The following is an 18,176-nucleotide window of genomic DNA, read 5'->3' on the forward strand; positions in this document are numbered from 1 at the left end:
TTCCATGCCATATTCTTCTAGAAAACTATTTAATGACCTTCCTTTGTCCTGTCTTGATAATTAAATGGCTACTTAGATCACCTGGTTCCTGAATTATGCGAAGAAAACTTGATGAACTAATAATGGAGGCGTCTGGTTAGTGGCGTTTCTCAGGAATCCGCTTCTTTGTTGGGTGGACTCACTAAGCTCTAAGACAATTTGTCTTTCAATTATTTGATATCTAATAATAAACTTTTTCTAAGGCAGTAAATGTGTCTTGAGCTTCCATCTTTTAATCAGAATACACGTGCTGTGATGTGTTAATATCACTGACTAGGGCAATATTTTCTTCTTGTATCTAAGAAATGTACCAATATATTTTGTCATAATGATCTTTTCATTCTCCTCCTTTTCTTCTTTTTTAAATCTTCTTTTCTTTATTCCCTTTTCCTTGAATTTTCTTGTCTTCGTCAACTACAAGGAGAAATATATCATGATTGTATATTGGAAGAATCTTAAATTATTTACAGTTCTGTCAAATTCTATCTATTGACTCAGTTAGATTATAATAAAAGAACTCCAGTAGAAACTTTTGTAGACATTAGCAAGGTGATTTTAAAATTTATATAGGAATACAAAGAAACTCCAATAACACAGACATTCCTGAGGAAGAAAAATATTAAGATTTTCTAAGCTCATATTTAACAAAAGACACCTTAAAAAATAGAAAAGGTCTATTGTATACAGGGAAAAGAAACTTGATGCAGTCAGGTGGATCTGACATAGGATGCTGATAAATTCTATAAAAATCTAATAATCCAATTTTTAAGATTTTCATAAGCTTGAAAAGTCATTTCATAAAAGATATCCAAATGCTCTGCTGGTGTGTATAAAGGTATTCAGCACCATTTGTCGTCAGAGGCATGTACTTTGGAATCTGAATGACAAATAGTACCATACACACACCAGAAAGGCAAAAATTGAAGGAACTAATAATATTTTGTTAAATGTAGGTGGGAACGTAGAGGAACAGGAACTTTTACACATTACTATTAAGATTATGTACAAGCACTTTAGGAAACTGACCATATTTACCAAAGCTGAACATACATATTTTATCTTACGTAGCAACTCCACTGCTGGGAATATATACCAGAAGTGAGTGCATGTGCCCACCAAAAATGTGTAATGACATTCACAATAGTTTTACTCACAGTATCCCCAAACTGGAAAGAAGCTAAATTTCCAGAATAAATATTGCAGAATATATAAATACCCCGGGCATATCCCTATACAGAAATAGTAAGGGACAAAATATTACTATCCTCAACAATATGGGGGAAACTCACAGACATAATAGTGAACTAAATAAGCCATACAGAAAAGACTATCCACCATATGATTATAAAGACACATTTTAAGAAAAAGCAAAGGAAAAAATCCATTGTGTCCGAGCTCAGAATCCATTCCTTTCCCCCATTATTATCTTCCTGTCTTTCCCCTGTCACTGCAGCCTTGAACTATTGGTGACCAATCTGATTGGGTTGTGGTTCATCCTTGCCCCTCACAAATCTAATAAATGTATATTTTCTTCGTTATCTTTGTATTTCTTATACATAAGGTAGCATACTATAGATATCTTATTGCATTTTGGGGGGTTTTTTTCACTTAAAAATATTTCCTGGAAATAATTTTATATCAATTTCAAAATATCTTCTTTCTTTATTTAAATTTTTAAATGCTTAAAGTTGGATAATTCTCCGTTTTGTGACTCTATTAGAGATGATTCATCAATTCTCTTACATATGGACACTGAGGATTCTTTACTCTTTGTGATGATAATTGATGCTGTAACGAAGAGCCTTGCACATATGCTAAAGGCATATGTTCATTGCTAAGGATACATCTTCCAGGTAAATTCCTGAAAAGCACTGGTGCATGAATAATCATTGCCAATTTATCTTATGCATTAGTTTTCTATTGCCATTGTAATATATTACTATAACCGTGTTGGCTTAAATAGTACAGACTTATCATCCCACAGGATAATCTGTAGGTCAGATGCCCAACGCAGGCTGGGGGTGGAGGGACTGCATCCCTTTCTATTGTGTATCAGAAAGCCTTTTACTGTATGTCCAATATATTGAAATTTACCCATGTTCCCTCTTAACATGGTTTATTATATCTACATTTTGAACTCTGATGGAATTAGAAATGGTTTCTTATTTTGACACAGAGTCTCACTTTGTCACCCTCAGTAGAGTGCTGTGGTGTCGTAGCTCATAGCAACCTCAAACTCTTGGGTTTATGTGATTTTCTTGCCTCAGCCTCCCAAGTAGCTGGGACTACAGGCACCTGCCACAGTGCCCAGCTAGTTTTAGAGATGGGGTCTTGCTCTGGCTCAGGCTGGTCTTAAAGCTGTGAGCTCAGATAATCCACCTGCCTCAGCCTCCCAGGTGCTGGGATTACAGGCGTCAGCCACTGCACCCGGCTAGGAAATGGTTATTTATGCTTCACAGGGAGGTATGAATCTACTTCACTATTTTATCCTTTAGATGTGGCTAGCTAGTTGCTAGGCATTAGTTACTAAAAATTCAGTTGTTGCCAAAAGAAGTGCCTATCTATCATATATTGAACTTTCATATTATTTGGCTTTATATCTGGATTTTCTTTTATTCTTATGTCTTTTTTATTTTATTTTTTCATGTATCAGTAACACATTGCATTAATTACAGAGGCCCTTATCACGATTTAGTCTCTGGTACAACTAAAATTTCCCTGGACCCTTTTAAGTTTGAATTTTCCTGGTTACTCTTATATAGCTTGTGTATTTATTTTTCCACATGGAGTGTGGTATTAAGCAACTCACCTATGTCCATAAAAAATAAGAAACTGATGAATGGATAAAGAAAATATGGCACATATACACAACGGAATATTATTCAGACATAAAAAGAAGGAGACCCTGCCATTTGCAACAACGTGGGTGGAACTGGAGAACATTATGTTGAGGGAGATGAGCCAAGCACAGAAAGCCACGTCCTGCAAGTTTTCACTCACACATGGGAGCTAAGTGTTAAAACAATTGATCCCACGGAGGCTGAGAGTACAACAGTGGTCACAGAGGCTAAGCAGCGTAGTGGCGAGGGGAAGATAAAGTGAAGATAATTAATGGGCACATAAACATAGATAGTTAGAAAGAACAATCTTTGATAGCATAACAAAATGACTTTCGTCAAAAGTGAGTTATAGTATACTTTAAAATAATATAAAAAGTGGAATTGGAATGTATCTAACACAAAGAAGTGACAAATGCTTGAGGCAGCGGGTAACCCAATTGCCCTAATTTGATTTACACACATTGTCTGCCTGTACCAAACATCACAGTACCCTATAAATACAGACAACTATTATGTACCCAGAATAAATAAAAATAAATAAGTAAATGCATAAAATCAGGTGGAGTAAAGAATAAAAGTAATTTTATTGACATTGAATTGAATTTATAAATTAACAATTAACTTGGGAGAAAACTTATGATAGAGGATAGTCCATTCCTGAAAAGAGGATTGTTTTCCAATTTGTTCCGTTCTACTTTTAAATCTTACTATAGGTTTTGCAGTTTTTTTTTAAAAGCATATTCTGGAGTATTTGGTATTTTGTTACTTTTAAAACAGGGGTTTCTGTACCATGACCTCTTTTACTTTTTTTGTATAAATGAAAACCTTAGATTTTTCTGTGGTCATGTCACATCCCATTGCTTAATGAATCATTTGGGTTTTTGAGTAAGATGTATTGTTGATTCTCGGGGGATTCAGGTGTCCTCAAACTATGGTCCGCGGGCCACATGTGGCCTGCCTAGGACATTTATCCAACCTGATGGGTGTTCTGCCGCTGCCTGTCCTGCTTAGCAGCCAACTTGTCCCAGGGCCTGCAGTCCGGCTCTCCAACAGTCTGAGGGACAGTGAACTGGTCCCCTCTTTAAAAAGTTTGAGGACCCCTGAGTTGTATGCTATTGTGTTGTCTGCATTAGACGTGTCTCACTTCCTTTTATTCTTTTCTAATTCTTACTTTTCTGATACGCGCATTTCTTGCTCAACTGCATTAGCTCCCATCTGTAGCGCCAGGTTCAGTAGGAGTGAATGCAGTCAGCCTCCTTGCCTCTCTCCGCATCTTTGTAGAAATGCCTCCAGGGTTTCACAGTTAATTAAGATACCGACTTTAAGACAATTTTATTATATTAAGAAATTATCCATCAATTCCTATTTACTTAAGTGCTTTTATCATGAATGAGTGTTGAAATTTGTCAAAAGTTATTCAGCATTTATAGAAATAGTAATATGATTATTTTTGACTCTACCAATATGATATATTAATCAACGTCCTCATCATGATACCACTTCTATTCTTAAAGTAAATCTCATTTCCTCACATTTAAAAAAAAAATGTTTTTTTAGCCTCACATCTGTTTGTCATAGTATTGCTTTCGATTTGCTAATGCTTTTAGTATTTTTGCCTCCATATTTATAAGTAATATAATATGTCTGTAATTTTCTTTTGGCATGTGTGCTATCCTTGTTGATTTAGATAAAAATGGTAAGCTCATTTTATAAAAGATGTTCGGCGGCTTCATTCATTTGTAATGCTCTGAAACAATTTATGTTGCATAAAGATAATGTCATTGAGTTTTTGGTAGATTAGACTTTGAAACTACTGGGGCTTGTGGATTTTGATTGGCGCTGGTATTTCTTATTGTCTTTCTCTGTTCCTTTGCAAAGAAGTATCAGAATTGTTAACCCGTGTGTGTGTGGGGGGTGGGTGGGTGTTATGTATCCTACAGTGTTAATTTTATCAACTACGGTACCTTTGCTTTTCCAGAATGTCATATAATTGAAACCATGTGCGGTGTGTTCCCTTTCCAAGTGGCTTCTTTCACTTAGTATGCACTTAAGATTTATTTTTGTATTTCTATCTTGATGGTTCAATTATTTTTAGTATTAAATACATTACATGGGGGCATGACAGTCTGCTTATCCATTCACATATTGAAGGACATTGTTTCCAATTGTTGGAGTTAAGAATAAAGCTTCTATAAATGTTCACTTGCAGGTTTTGAGTCAGAAATTTTCAAACTATTGTGTAAATATCAAAGAATGCAACTGTTGGTTCATATGTGTGTGGTCAGAGCATGTTTAGTTTTTTTTAAGGAAGTGCTAAACTGTCTTCTAAAGCAACTGAACCATTATGCATTCCTATCAGAAATGACTCATTGTCACTGCAGCCTGAGATCCAAAAAGGAAGTTCCCATTGATCTGCATCCTTGCCAGCAACTGATGTTGTCAGCTTTTCAAATTTTATCTGTTCTAATCGGTATATCAGAGCATCTCATTTTTATTTAGTTTGTATATACTTTTATTTTTAGATTTCCATAATCATTTGGTTTTAGATGTTTTTCTTGAATATAATGATTCTGTCTTTGTGAATCCTATTAATAATCATTTTATTTTAATAGAGAAGTTGTTTGTCCTCATTTATTTACTTGTTATTATGTTTTGTGTCAGCTCTGAAAATTAATGTATTATATTAGCTATGCTTCTTTATCTATATAGTGTGCTTTCTTTGTTCAATATTGTATGAATAATTTTGATATTGAGAAAGATTTTGATTGTTATTTTAGTGGTTATACTACATAACGATATATTTTCTTGTAAAAATGTCCATTTCCCTCATTTACTTAGTTAAACTTTTACTACCTGTTTTTTTCAGTTTTTAATAATAAACACTATCACCTCTTATTCAACCATTGAATACAATTTTCTACATTTCTACTCCTTTCTTTCATTTTTATTTGAATTATTTTTACTTTCTCATGCCATATATAATATGTTACATATTATTCTTTTATTCTTATCATTATCTCAGTCTAATCTTAGATCAAAAATTAAATATATTAGGTTGACCCTTGTAATCCTAGCACTTTGGGAGGCTAAGGAGGGAGGATCACTTGGGGACTGGAGTTCAAGACTAGCCTTGGCTTCATAATGAGCCCTAGCTCTATAAAAATAATTTTTAAAAATTCATCTGGGCATGGTGGTGCATGTATGCTGTGCCAGCTACTTGAGAGGCTGAGGCAGGAGTATTGTTTGTGTATTGGAGTTCAAGGCTGCACTGAGTTGTGAGTGCTCCATTACACTCCAGCCCAGGCAACAGAGTGAGACTTTGTCTTACAGAAAAAAATTAAATACATTAAATTTTCAATAGTAGTTCTTTGCCAAAGTTTCCTCATTTGTCTAAGTTGAATCCTCATTTGATTATCAAGAGGGGTTTGTGAGTTCCATATTTCCTGGGTTTTTGCTTTAACCATTTCTGATGAAATACAAGGATAGACTTTTGTCCAGGGCATTTGGCAGCACTCAGAAGGGTTTTCTGAATATGATGGCAGTAGAAGTAGCTGTGCATTTCCTTGAATTAACCTTTGGGAAGGCGATGCTTGATCTATGTTTTGAAAAATTGTTTAGAAGATGGGTGGAGAATTGCAAAAGAAGATTCGAGGACGAAGCACAGCTCCTATGAAAAGTCAGAAGCATACAGCAGGTTGATGTCATATGTTGCTCCTTGTGTGTGGAATAAAAGCTAATATATGGTAGGGGGAAGTAACTAGAATATGTAAATATAAATGCAGTGATGAAAAGCCTTGTTTGTGAATTCAAGGATTTTTTTTTTCACAGTAACAGAGAGATTTTATTTAGGAAGAACATAGAGAAAGCGTAGAGCATTTCCAAAGAGAGTTGGAAATGGAACCATCTAAGGAAGAGAGATTTTATTTAAGAATAAAGATAAAGTTTAGAGTGCTTGCAAAGAAAGTTGAAAATGGGTCCCTCTGATGAAGGAGCATAAGTGAGAGAGACTAAGAGTTTAATCTTCAATAGTATCTGGCTAAGAGCTGTAATGACTAGGAAATGAAGTGATCAGATTTGTTTATTAGAATGTTAATTTGTACTCAGTATGGAGAACAAATCTGATGAGGGCATTCCTTTGAGGCAGTGTGAACAGCAGAAAGCTCCTACATTAACCTAGGGTAAAGTGAAAAAGTACCAAATTAAACGGTAACGGGAGACAGGAGTAATGTTGATGGAAAAATCATTTATGTGGTTCAGTTATTGACCAACTGAGTGCAAACTGATGGTCAAGGTGGGGGGAAATAGTGATGAAAATATAAGAAAGGATTCCAATATCATATTAAGTAAGGGGCTTCACTGATACTCAGAGACCAGGCAGTTTTGTGTGAAAAGAAAAGAATGTGTTTGCTATAGCCACACATAGAATTTGAGAGTATCTGAAATAAGAGCTATTTAATAAGCAGCCGTATCACTGGAGCTGAAGTTTAGGGAGGCCTTTTGAAAGTTATGAGTGTAAGCACTGTTATTAAAACCAATATTAAATGAAATTCCAGGAGAAAGTATGCACAGTGAATATGGAGGAAAATATACACTTTTAGAGTTAATGGATAAACAAAAAATTGAGAATAAACTGACAGGGAATTGGCAGGGAAAGCTAATTGAATGTTTATCATAGAAATTATGGGGAAAAAGCTTTACAAATGAATACATGGATGGCGAGGGCAGTGATGCTAAACGCCAAGGCAAGTTCAAACGAGTCAAAACACCAAGGTTTCCTCTAAGTCTGACTATCTGGAAATCACTAAGGACTTTCAGATGGTGCCCTAACCACCCTGGAGAAAAGACCCTGGGTCTTTTCAGAAGGAAGGATCAGAAACCATGACAATGGAGTGCAAATTAAGAAGAAAAGCAGTCTGAGGTTATGCAATTACAAGGCTACTGGAAGCTATCAACTGGATTAAACCTTTTTAATTAGAACACCAGCCTGGCTTTTGAAGAGGCCATAATCATTTTTCATCTTGAGAAAATTTTATTCTTGGGCATGTACACTCATTAAAAACAATTATTACTAAATGTCTTTTAATAAAAGTTTGGACCTTTTATAAAGTAAGAAAAAGACAATTTTTAAAAAAATTATGAGACTTTAAATTATTCTATTGTGTGGAAATAAGATGACCTATCATTGCTGTCTCCCACACCCAAGACTGAGAGAATAAAATTATCCTGAGAAGCTAGAGACACCTACGCTGATGAAATCATCTTTATTATCAAACCTAAATTCTAATCTCTGACACTGAGCTACCACGGCAGCTCCCAGGGACACCTTGGCTGCAGGGACCTCTGTGGGTATGAGGCTATGGATTCTGCTGCTGTGCTTATCTTGCTATGGAGGATAAAGATCCTTTGTCTTCTACTAAAAATCTCATTGATTCATAGACTATTTTCTGTGCCTATATTCTTGGCTATCTGCTTCAGTAATGTGCCTGCATTTCTCAATACAGAGAAAATATCTATCACTTGTTGACTTCATGCTCCAGAAGGAACTAGCTGTCAATTCCTTGAGAACAATCTGAGCCTTTTGAATTGGGCTTCCCCATCTTTTAGTCACTAACATCTGTCAGGACCATGTGTGACCTATAGACTTGTATTTTAAAATAAACATATTTAACTGGCGTAGCAAATATGGCACTATCAGTTAGTTTCAGTACATTCCAAATGGGCATAGAGGTTTTCAATCAAGATGTTAGTCTCTGTTAAAAAATTGTTTTTATTTAATTTCCGATTGGACAGATAATATATTTTCATTGTCAGAAACATAAAAGACAATGGTATAATACCCATTATTGCATTGTTCAGTATTCATGAACAGGTATGATTAATAAAATTATATATACACAAAATGCTGCCGTATAGCCCACTTTGCCTCCTTAATAAGAAATTGAAAACATTGTCTTGATCTCATTAAATTATCTGAGACCATTTCCAATAGCTACATTGTGTCATAAAACTATTTAACCATTCCTCCCTTGTCACTTTTCTTCCATATGGTAAATAGTTTTGTTCTTGAATTTTTGATTACTTCTCTGATTTCTTTTTCTTTCTTGTATCAGCACACATTGGTGCCTGCTTCAACTACCCCTTGCCAAAAATGTTTTTGTTTTTTTTTTAGAGACAGAGTCTCACTTCATCACCCTCAGTAGAGTGTTATGGCAGCATCACACAGCTCACAGCAACCTCCAGCTCCTAGGCTTAGGTGATTCTCTTGCCTCAGCCTCCCAAATACCTGGGACTACAGGCACTCGCCACAACGCCTGGCTATTTTTTTTGTTGTTGTTGAGGTTTGGCCGGGGCCAGGTTTGAACCCACCACCCTGGGTATATGGGCCAGTGCCCTACTCACTGAGCCACAGGCGCCGCCCCCCCCAAGTAGTTTTTATCCTTGCCAAGTTTACATACGTAAAAAAGTTTGTCTTCTTTTAATTAGTATTTAATGATTGCTCTGGAAATCAGTATTTTAATTTTTAGTTTTATTTTTCAATTGATAAGTAATAATTGTACATATCTATGGATGTTTCAACACAAATAACATATGTGAATGTTTCAATGTGATGTTTCAACACAAATAACATATGGGAATCAAGTCAGCTTTGAATTGCTTTGTTTAAACAATGTTTTGATTCAACCTATATTTACCGTGTACCTTCATGTGCCTGGCATTATTCTATGTGTTGAGGGTATAAAAGAATGATATGGACAAAACCACTGTACACAGTCACGTGTTTTACTTTCCATTTATTTTCAGCAATTTTGTGTCTGATTTTGTTTTTATAATTTGATTCTATATTTTTTTACTTAATCCTAAATAATAATTAATTATAAACTTTATTCTAATAAATGTGTTTGTATTCTGAAGCTTATTATCAAAGTACAGCAAGCATAGGATTACACACAAAAATAAATTTTAAATAAAGAATTGAGTTGATACAAAATAATACTTACAATAAACGTGTAAGGAATAATGAATACTACCCAAACTCTCACAGACACAACACTAAGTTTGCAAATGTATAATATTCTTCATGGAGAATCAGTTCAATGTTAAACTATTGATATATGAGCAACCTTCTTGACAAGGTAATTTACTGAACTGACTTTCTATTTTCCTCCCTGTAGATTAGAAGTCATGTTTCCCAAAAGGTACTGTTTCTCTAAAGTAAGCATGAAGAATGTTTGAGTTAAAAACACCTGAGGATTACTTGCCAACTTTATTTTCTGGACCATACTTTTAGATAATTTCTTTTCAGGAGTTGTGCTATAGTTTCCCAGACTATTAGTCAAAACCTCCTTGAAAAAAATCACTATTTTAAATGATACCCAAGTTCTCTTTGATTTCTTAAATCATAGCAATGCTTAGTATTCATGTCTAACCCCGTCCTCTACAGTGGATAAGGTAGCTCTGAAGTGCCATCCACCTTCCAGAGAACGTAATCTAAAAGTTAGTACAAGGACTCTGAAATCCTGGAAGACGTTCTGGAGGAGATTTGATATGAGTATAATATCCGAAGACGAGATAATAAATTGAAATAGCACCATGTTCCTCTGGAGAGATCATGTGATGTTCATTTCAAATAAGTTTTCAGTAATGATGGGAAGGAGACTGCTTACTTTAAATGTTAGTCCCTTTTTTGCTTTATTTCTATAGTAATGATCATTTCATGGCCTTTTGAAGCATCTAACACTTAATTTTTAATTTTTTTAAAATTTTACTTTTGATTGATGAACATATATCTATGCATTGGGCACTGTATGACGTTTTGACATACATTTTCTTGTGGAATGATTAAATAAAGTTAATTATTAATAACGGATTCAACACCTCCTGTATCTGTAGGTTTTTTGTGATAAAAAACATTTAAAACGTACTCTCTGGTACTTAATTTTAACATACATACCCTTATCAGAAGAACTGAGCTGTAGGCAAACATACAGATCATTTGGTCTAAAAAGTTTTAATTGATAGGACTGAAGTTAAAACTGGCAAAAGAATTTCTTAACAGGTCTTCATGATACTGCTCATTATTTTTTTCAAATACAAAGGTAAGAAAATCACCGTGACTGAAAGAAACAATGCCTTCCCTAAACCTGTAAATTCTGAAGAGTGTGTGGGGTATAGTAGTTAAGTGTGTCAAATTGTTGTAAAATAAAATTAAAATTTTTATTAAGTATATTAATTTGAATCTATAATAAGCCATCCCAAGTATATTTGCCAGATTGGAAAAATATGGAGTAGACTAACATAACCATTAGGGTTAGCGTCTGCATCTTGGTGATGTGCAGTATTGGTTTCTATATCAGATTATATGAGCTCTGAGGTTAGAGTTTTTTTTTTTTAATTATTAAATCATAGCTGTGTACATTAATGCAATCATGGGATTCAATGTTCTCATTTTATATACAATTTGAAATGCTTTCATCAAACTGGTCAACATAGCCTTCCTGGCATTTTCTTAGTTATTGTGTTAAGACATTTATAGTCTACGCCTAGTAAACTTCACATGTACCCTTGTAAGATGCACCATCACTATCTGTTCCATTCATACAGAACACAGAACAGGTGCTCAATGAATATTTGTTCAAAGAAAAACAATAATTAATATTATAGAATTTTGTGACCCACAAAGTTATTGGTTATAACCGATTGAACCTCCGTTGACAGAATTAAAGTACTAGCCAAAAGACAATTCCTTGACAAGCTGATTTCTGAATACATTTCAGAAACCAAGATGTATTCTTAACTATTATCGTTCCTAATTCTTAGACATATTTTTGATATTCTCTCCTGAAAATCTGAATTAGGAGTAAAGCTGTATGAATCACACCAAACCCTCATTTACTAGATTACATGTCCTTAAGAAAATCACTTACCTTGTCGTAATTGGTTATGAAATTTCAAATTCTAATTCCAAATTCATTTTATAAATGAAATGTAGACTTGTAAAATAAAGAAAATAATACTTTCCAACAAAATCTCAGAGGGTTGTACAGAAGCCCGAGGACAATATGCATGTCAAAATGTTGTCAAATTACTGATTTTGTTGTAAATAAGTTATTTTGCAGAAGGGTTTTTGTATTTTCTCACTTAGAAAAATGTATAGCTGTTTTTTTTTTTTTAAACTTGTATTGAGTATAATTTCCAAATAAAACTTTGTTACCTTTAACAGTGAAAATTCAGATCTCTCTCTTGATTCCATAGAGGGTCAAAAAGGTTTTCTCTTTACAATACGACTGTTTCACTACAGGTTAATCCTGTGTCTGAAAGTTCTTGTAGGAAGTTATATAATTGGAATCTTTTTAGAGCACTTCTTTTTAAAGTCTCAAAAGGTCAGTGATGCTTGAGGGCTTGCTTATGAATATCTTAGAGAGGTAAAGCTTTATAACATGTATTGATAATTCTATAATTTAAGGAGCAATGAACATTCATTGCATTTATGAAAGAATTATGCATAATTAATTTTTTATTTTTACTTTGGTTATAAAAAGGGTTCTTGTTTGCCCATCAGCAATAAAACTGGTTTTGTGTTATCTTTCTAATACTAATGATTAATATCTCCTAAATAATTCAGGGCCTTATCTTCTTGATACCTTTATAAAATGACTCTTAAAGCTGAGGTGCTAACTGAAGATGGCTAACAGAGGAGACTATGTTATTTTTGGTGACACAGAATCTTTTTCATCAATTCCTATTTCTTTTCACTGATATACATCACGCAGGTCTCAGACAAATTCCACCCAGTGATAAATGGACACACCATTCCAACGACATTTTCCTAAAGAATCAAAACAGGAGTCTTGAGATAGGAAGAATTTTTGACCAATTTTTCTTTGCTGATGATTTTGAAAACTCAGGGTCAAGTGTCAAAAAGAGGAATTATGCTGAATTCTCATGTAATCCTGACAAGTCAAGTAAATTAAATATGGACTTTCAGTGCCAAGTTCAGTTTTTTGAGATGATATTAGTAAATTAAGTGTGTTCATATTATGAGAACAAGCACAATTTTATTTCTTTTCTTTTTTTTTTTAATAGGGATGGGGGTATAAGAGCAGTTTTGTTACATGGATATCGTGCACAGTGGTGGGGTCTGGGCTTTTAGTGTAGCCATCACCCAAATAGTGTCCATTGTACCCAGTAAGCACTCTTTCACCCCTCAGTCTCCTCCCACCCGCTCACCCTTCTGACTCTGGAAGGATTATTCCACTCTGTATATCCATATGTACCCAAGAATTTGGATTAGTTCCCACTTATAAATAAAAACATGTGATATTTTACTTTCTGAGCTATTTTACTTTAGAGAATTTCCTCTGCTTCCATCCATGTCAAAGACATTATTTCATTTCTCGTGATGGTCACATAGTATCTCGTGTATGTGTATATGTTACACACACACACACACGTATTTTCTTCATTCATTCATCTGTCTGTGAACGCTTGGTTTGACTCCATCTCTTTACTATTGTCAATAGTGGCACAGTACACACATAAGTGCGGATATCTTTTTGACGTAATGATTTTTTTCCCTTTCAGTTGATACTGAGTAGTAGGCTGCTGGACCAAATGGTAGTTCACATTTTAGTTGGTTTTTTTGTGTGTGAAATCTGCATACTATTTTCCATGGAGAGTGTAATCATTTACATTCCCACCAACACTGCAAACATGTTCCTCTTTCTGCACACGTGTTTTGGGTTTTGTTTGTTCTTTGTTTTACCTGTTAATAGCAGCCGTTCTGACTGGTGTGAGATGATAGCATTTTGTGGTTTTAATTTGCATTTCTCTGGTTATTAGTGATGCCAAGCAGTTTTTCTTATGCTTGCTGATCATTTGTTTGCCTTCTTTTGAAAAATATTTGTTGATGATCTTTGTCCATTTTTTTCACGGGGTTATTTGGGTCTTTTGGTGATTGCTAAACGAATTGAGTTTCACGTAGATTCTGGATATTAACCCTTTCTGGATGCAATAATTCTTTAGGTTGTCTATTCACTCTTATGGTTATTTAATTTCTTGTGCAGAAGAATTTTATTTTAATTAAGTCTTGTCTGCCTATTCTTGTTTTCATTGCATTTGCTGTTGAGGTCTTAGTGATAAATTTTTTTTTCCCCCTAAGCCACCATATTAAAGAACTTTCCCTAGATTTTCTTCTACACTTTTTATAGTTTCAGGTCTCATATTTAACTCTTTAACCCAGGGCTTTCCAACCTTTTTCCTTTTCTGTCTCACATTCAAAGAATAAAAGTAGTCTTGGCCCATATGTTAAATACACAAATACCAATCGAAGCTGATAATACCAACAGAAGCAAAGCAGTTCTCAGACAGTCTGCATGGGCCCCACAGGCCTCAGTGTGGACACCCCTCAAGTAATCTGTTTTGAGAGAGGTCACGATTCATTCTTCTGCATGTGCTATCCAATTTCCCAGCACTATTTATTGACTAGGTTATCTTTTCCACAGTGTACATTCTTATCAACTTTCTCAAAGATCAGTTGGCTGTAGGTATATGGCTTTACTTCTAAGTTTTCCGTTTTGTTTCATTGACCTATGTGTCTATTTTTATACTAGTACCATGATGTTTTGTTTACGACAGCCTCATAGTATAATTTGAAGTCAGGTACTATGATATCTCTCGCATTGCCCTTTTGCTTATGATTGCCGTGGTTATTTATGCTTTTTTTTCGCACATAGGAATTTTAGGATTGCTTTTTCTAATTCTGTGGAAAATAATGATGGCATTATAATAGGAATTAAATTGAATCTGTAGATAGATTTGGTACTGTGGTCATTTTAACAATATTAATTCTTGTGATTCATGATCTTGGCTTGTATTTCCATTTGTTTGTGGTGGTGTCTATGTTTTCTTTCATCAGTGTTGTACAGTTCTCCTTGTAGAGATAGTTCACCTCCTTTGTTAAATGTACGCTTAGGGGTTTATTTTTTTAAGCTACTGTAAATAGAATTGACTTCTTAATTTTGTTCTCAGCTAGATCATCATTGGTGTATAGAAATGCTGACAACTTTAATACGTTGACTTTGTAGCCTGACATTTCACTAAATTCACTCATAAAATCTAGGCATCTTTCAGCAGAATTTTTAGTATTTTCCAGATATGCAGTCACCATTGGCAAACACAGATAATTTCACTTCCTCTTTTCCAATTTGGTTGCCTTTTACTTGTTTCCTTTGCGTGATTGTTCTGTGTAGGCCTTCCAGTGCTCAATATGAGTGGTAAAAGTGGGTATCCTTGTCTTAAAAAAAAGCTTCTTAACAATAGAGTAGAAATATGATAATGGCCAAAGTTTTAAGTGGCTCAATTTCAGTATAAAAGAACAAATTTTTCAAAAACCTAACAGATTAGAATAAATCAGAAAAGTGGCCTATTTTAGGACTTTGAACAAGTGTCACCAAACCTTTTTGAACTTTAAAATAAACTAAATCCCATGATAGTGGCTTCATTCAGTGTAATATTTTGAATGGCAATGAGATGCTATGATGCCTGGATAGAGGATTTTATATAGATGGCAGTAATCACACATATGGTCTTGAAGATACCGTGATGTTTTTCAACATAGACACAGTGTGCCTCGTTGGGATTTCAGCAAATGTTCTCAAATTAGAATTCAAAAAGATTCATAAAATTGTCTTTCCTATAATTGTGGCCATGAAATGAAGATTATTTAAGTCTCCTTTTGTTGCCACATCTTTTTCTGAGGTGTGCAAGAGTCCCTGGGCAGATGATGACACTTGAAAAACATACCTTTGTGGGCGAACAAAATCCTCCACTCTTGACATACACCATGAGCTACTTCTCTGGGGACTGCTGTGGTGGCCTGGGCTGTAGATACAAAGCCTGGGTTATGCCTGTGGTTATAGAGGCTGCAGTCACAGCTGCCACTGCCCAGTATGCTGTGGGATATGGACTCTCCAGATTCTATTGAAAAGAAGAAAAAATACTAATACTTTGGGACTTTAGAATCCATATGTGACCTGGTTGTTAGTTTTTTCCATGATCAATAATAATACTTCTTTCCATGATATGATTGGCAATTTCACAGATCAGGTCATGTGGGACATTTCTTTTGGCAATTTTCTATAAAGCTATCCTCTTTGAATGATAAGGTTTGGTTCCTCTGATTTACTTCACATTAATGTTTACTAATTTTAATATTAAAACTCAGGCTGATTATTTTTTGCCTTAGCAATTGTTCTTTTAAGGATGCCCTTGTAAGAGGACTTAGTGTTATATTTATATTAAAGGTGTTTTTCCCTCCTTCTTTTTTTTTTTATTAAATCATTGCTATGTACATTAATGCAGTCATGGGGTACAATGTGCTGCTTTGTAATTTGAAATATTTTCATCAAACTGGTTAACATAGCCTTCATGGCATTTTCTTAGTTACTGTGTTAAGACATTTATATTCTACATTCAGTAAGTTTCACTTGTACCCTTGTAAGATGCATATTAAAGATATATTAACTTTGAAAGTGAAGTTATGCTCTGGTTTCTTAAACATTTCTACATCTATTTTTACAACAAAAGTCATTCTTACAGAGAAAAAAAGGGTTTTTTTTAAACTTATTTATGCTTAAAAAGGTAACTTTTCTTTACAGAGCTAATTAGAAAGCTCTAACTACCAGGCATCAGGTGGTAAGGTAAGTTGAAGGAACTAAGAGGTCAGCAAGAAGGGAGAACACTTATTTGGAAAAAAAAAAAAAAAAGTTGTTCTAGACCAGTGGTTCTCAACCTTCCTAATGCCATGACCCTTTAATACAGTTCCTCATGTTGTGGTGACCCCCAACCATTACTAGCAATAATAATAATTTTATGGCTTCACAACATGAAGAACTGTACTAAAGGGTCATGGGATTAGGAAGGTTGAGAACCACTGTTCTAAACTGCTTATCTAAGTCAGGATAATATCGTGCTGTGTTTGTTCTCCTTTCACTTTAGCCATAATGAAACATGGAGAAAAATGAGAGATATTCTTTATTTCTTTGAAGATTTAAACATCTTTAAGAGGTGGGTAATTGAACTTATGAAAGTAAAAGGAAAGAAAAAGAAAATCTTTCGAGTTAGAGCTGCCCTGAGCCCGAGGTGGATGGTCTCCTAGAACTGCTGAGCATACTACCTGATCTTGGTAAATATTTAAAAAAATTGTGGATCTAATCAGAGAGGGATGAGGTAATTAAAATTTCTGACCTACTATGTGTCAGATATTTTGCAAGGTGATCATATTCCTCAAAATGGGAACTTAAATGTTGTAATAGTTCATTTTGTCCTTCTATCAAGAACTATCTCAGGCCAGGAAATTTATAATTAAAAAAGTTTAATTTGGCTCATGATTCTACAGACCATATAAGAATTATAGTCCTAGCTTCTGCTTCTAGTGAGGGTGTCTGTGGGCTTCCAATTAGGTTGAAAGCAAGTGTGTGACAGGGTGACAGAAGGATCAAGAAGAGGAGGAGGTTACGGCTCTTTGAAACTACCAGCTCTTGCATGAACTAATAAAACAAGAACTTGCTGATTGTCACAGAAAGGGCAACAAGCTACTCCTGAGGGATCAGCCTGAATAGTCCAAACTCCTCTCACCAGGCCCCACCTCCAACACAGGGAATCAAACTTCAACATGAGATTTGTGGGGGCCACAACTCCTAACCACATCAAGCATGAAGAAATATTTTAAGTCCTCTAACATCTCTAAGAAATTAAAATAATTGGGAAAATAAAGAAGTTTGGAGTAAAAGAGAAATGGGATTGTATTCCCTCTTTGATATTAATTTTATGACATGAAGCCAACTTTTAAAATTTCATTAATTCTTTCTTTAAGTCAACGAAGTATGGTGATCATTATTATTTTCAAGAACTATTGTAAAATAAACCCACCAATTCACATACAAATGCAAATATTAATTTGTGAGTATCTGTCATGGTGTATGAAACACAGTAGGTGATTGTATTAATTTCCTAGGGCCAACTAAGTACTACTAAGTGCATGGCTTGAAACAATTCAATGTTTCACCTTTAAGGAGGCTAGAAGTCTGATGTGGCAGTGTCTATAATGTTCATGTTTCCTTTAAAATCTGTAGGGATATCCTTCCTTGCCTCTTCCTACCTTTTGGTAGTTTGGTATTCCTTGGTGTGTTGCTGTGGATCTCCCCTCTTTGTCTTGTAGTCATTATGGTGTTTTTATGTTCCCTTTCCTCTGTGAGTGTTTGTGTCCAAACTTCTCCTTTGGATAAGGACACCAGTCAC

At 34.7% G+C, this 18,176-nt stretch overlaps 1 pseudogene; it reads left to right on the forward strand.

Moving 5' to 3' along the window:
- LOC100963649 overlaps positions 1-18,176 on the forward strand; it is a 68,948-nt pseudogene that overhangs the window by 226 nt on the left and 50,546 nt on the right.

The sequence above is a fragment of the Otolemur garnettii genome, unplaced genomic scaffold (assembly GCF_000181295.1).
Source record: "Otolemur garnettii isolate 467f Iridium unplaced genomic scaffold, OtoGar3 scaffold00111, whole genome shotgun sequence".
NCBI lineage: Eukaryota > Metazoa > Chordata > Mammalia > Primates > Galagidae > Otolemur > Otolemur garnettii.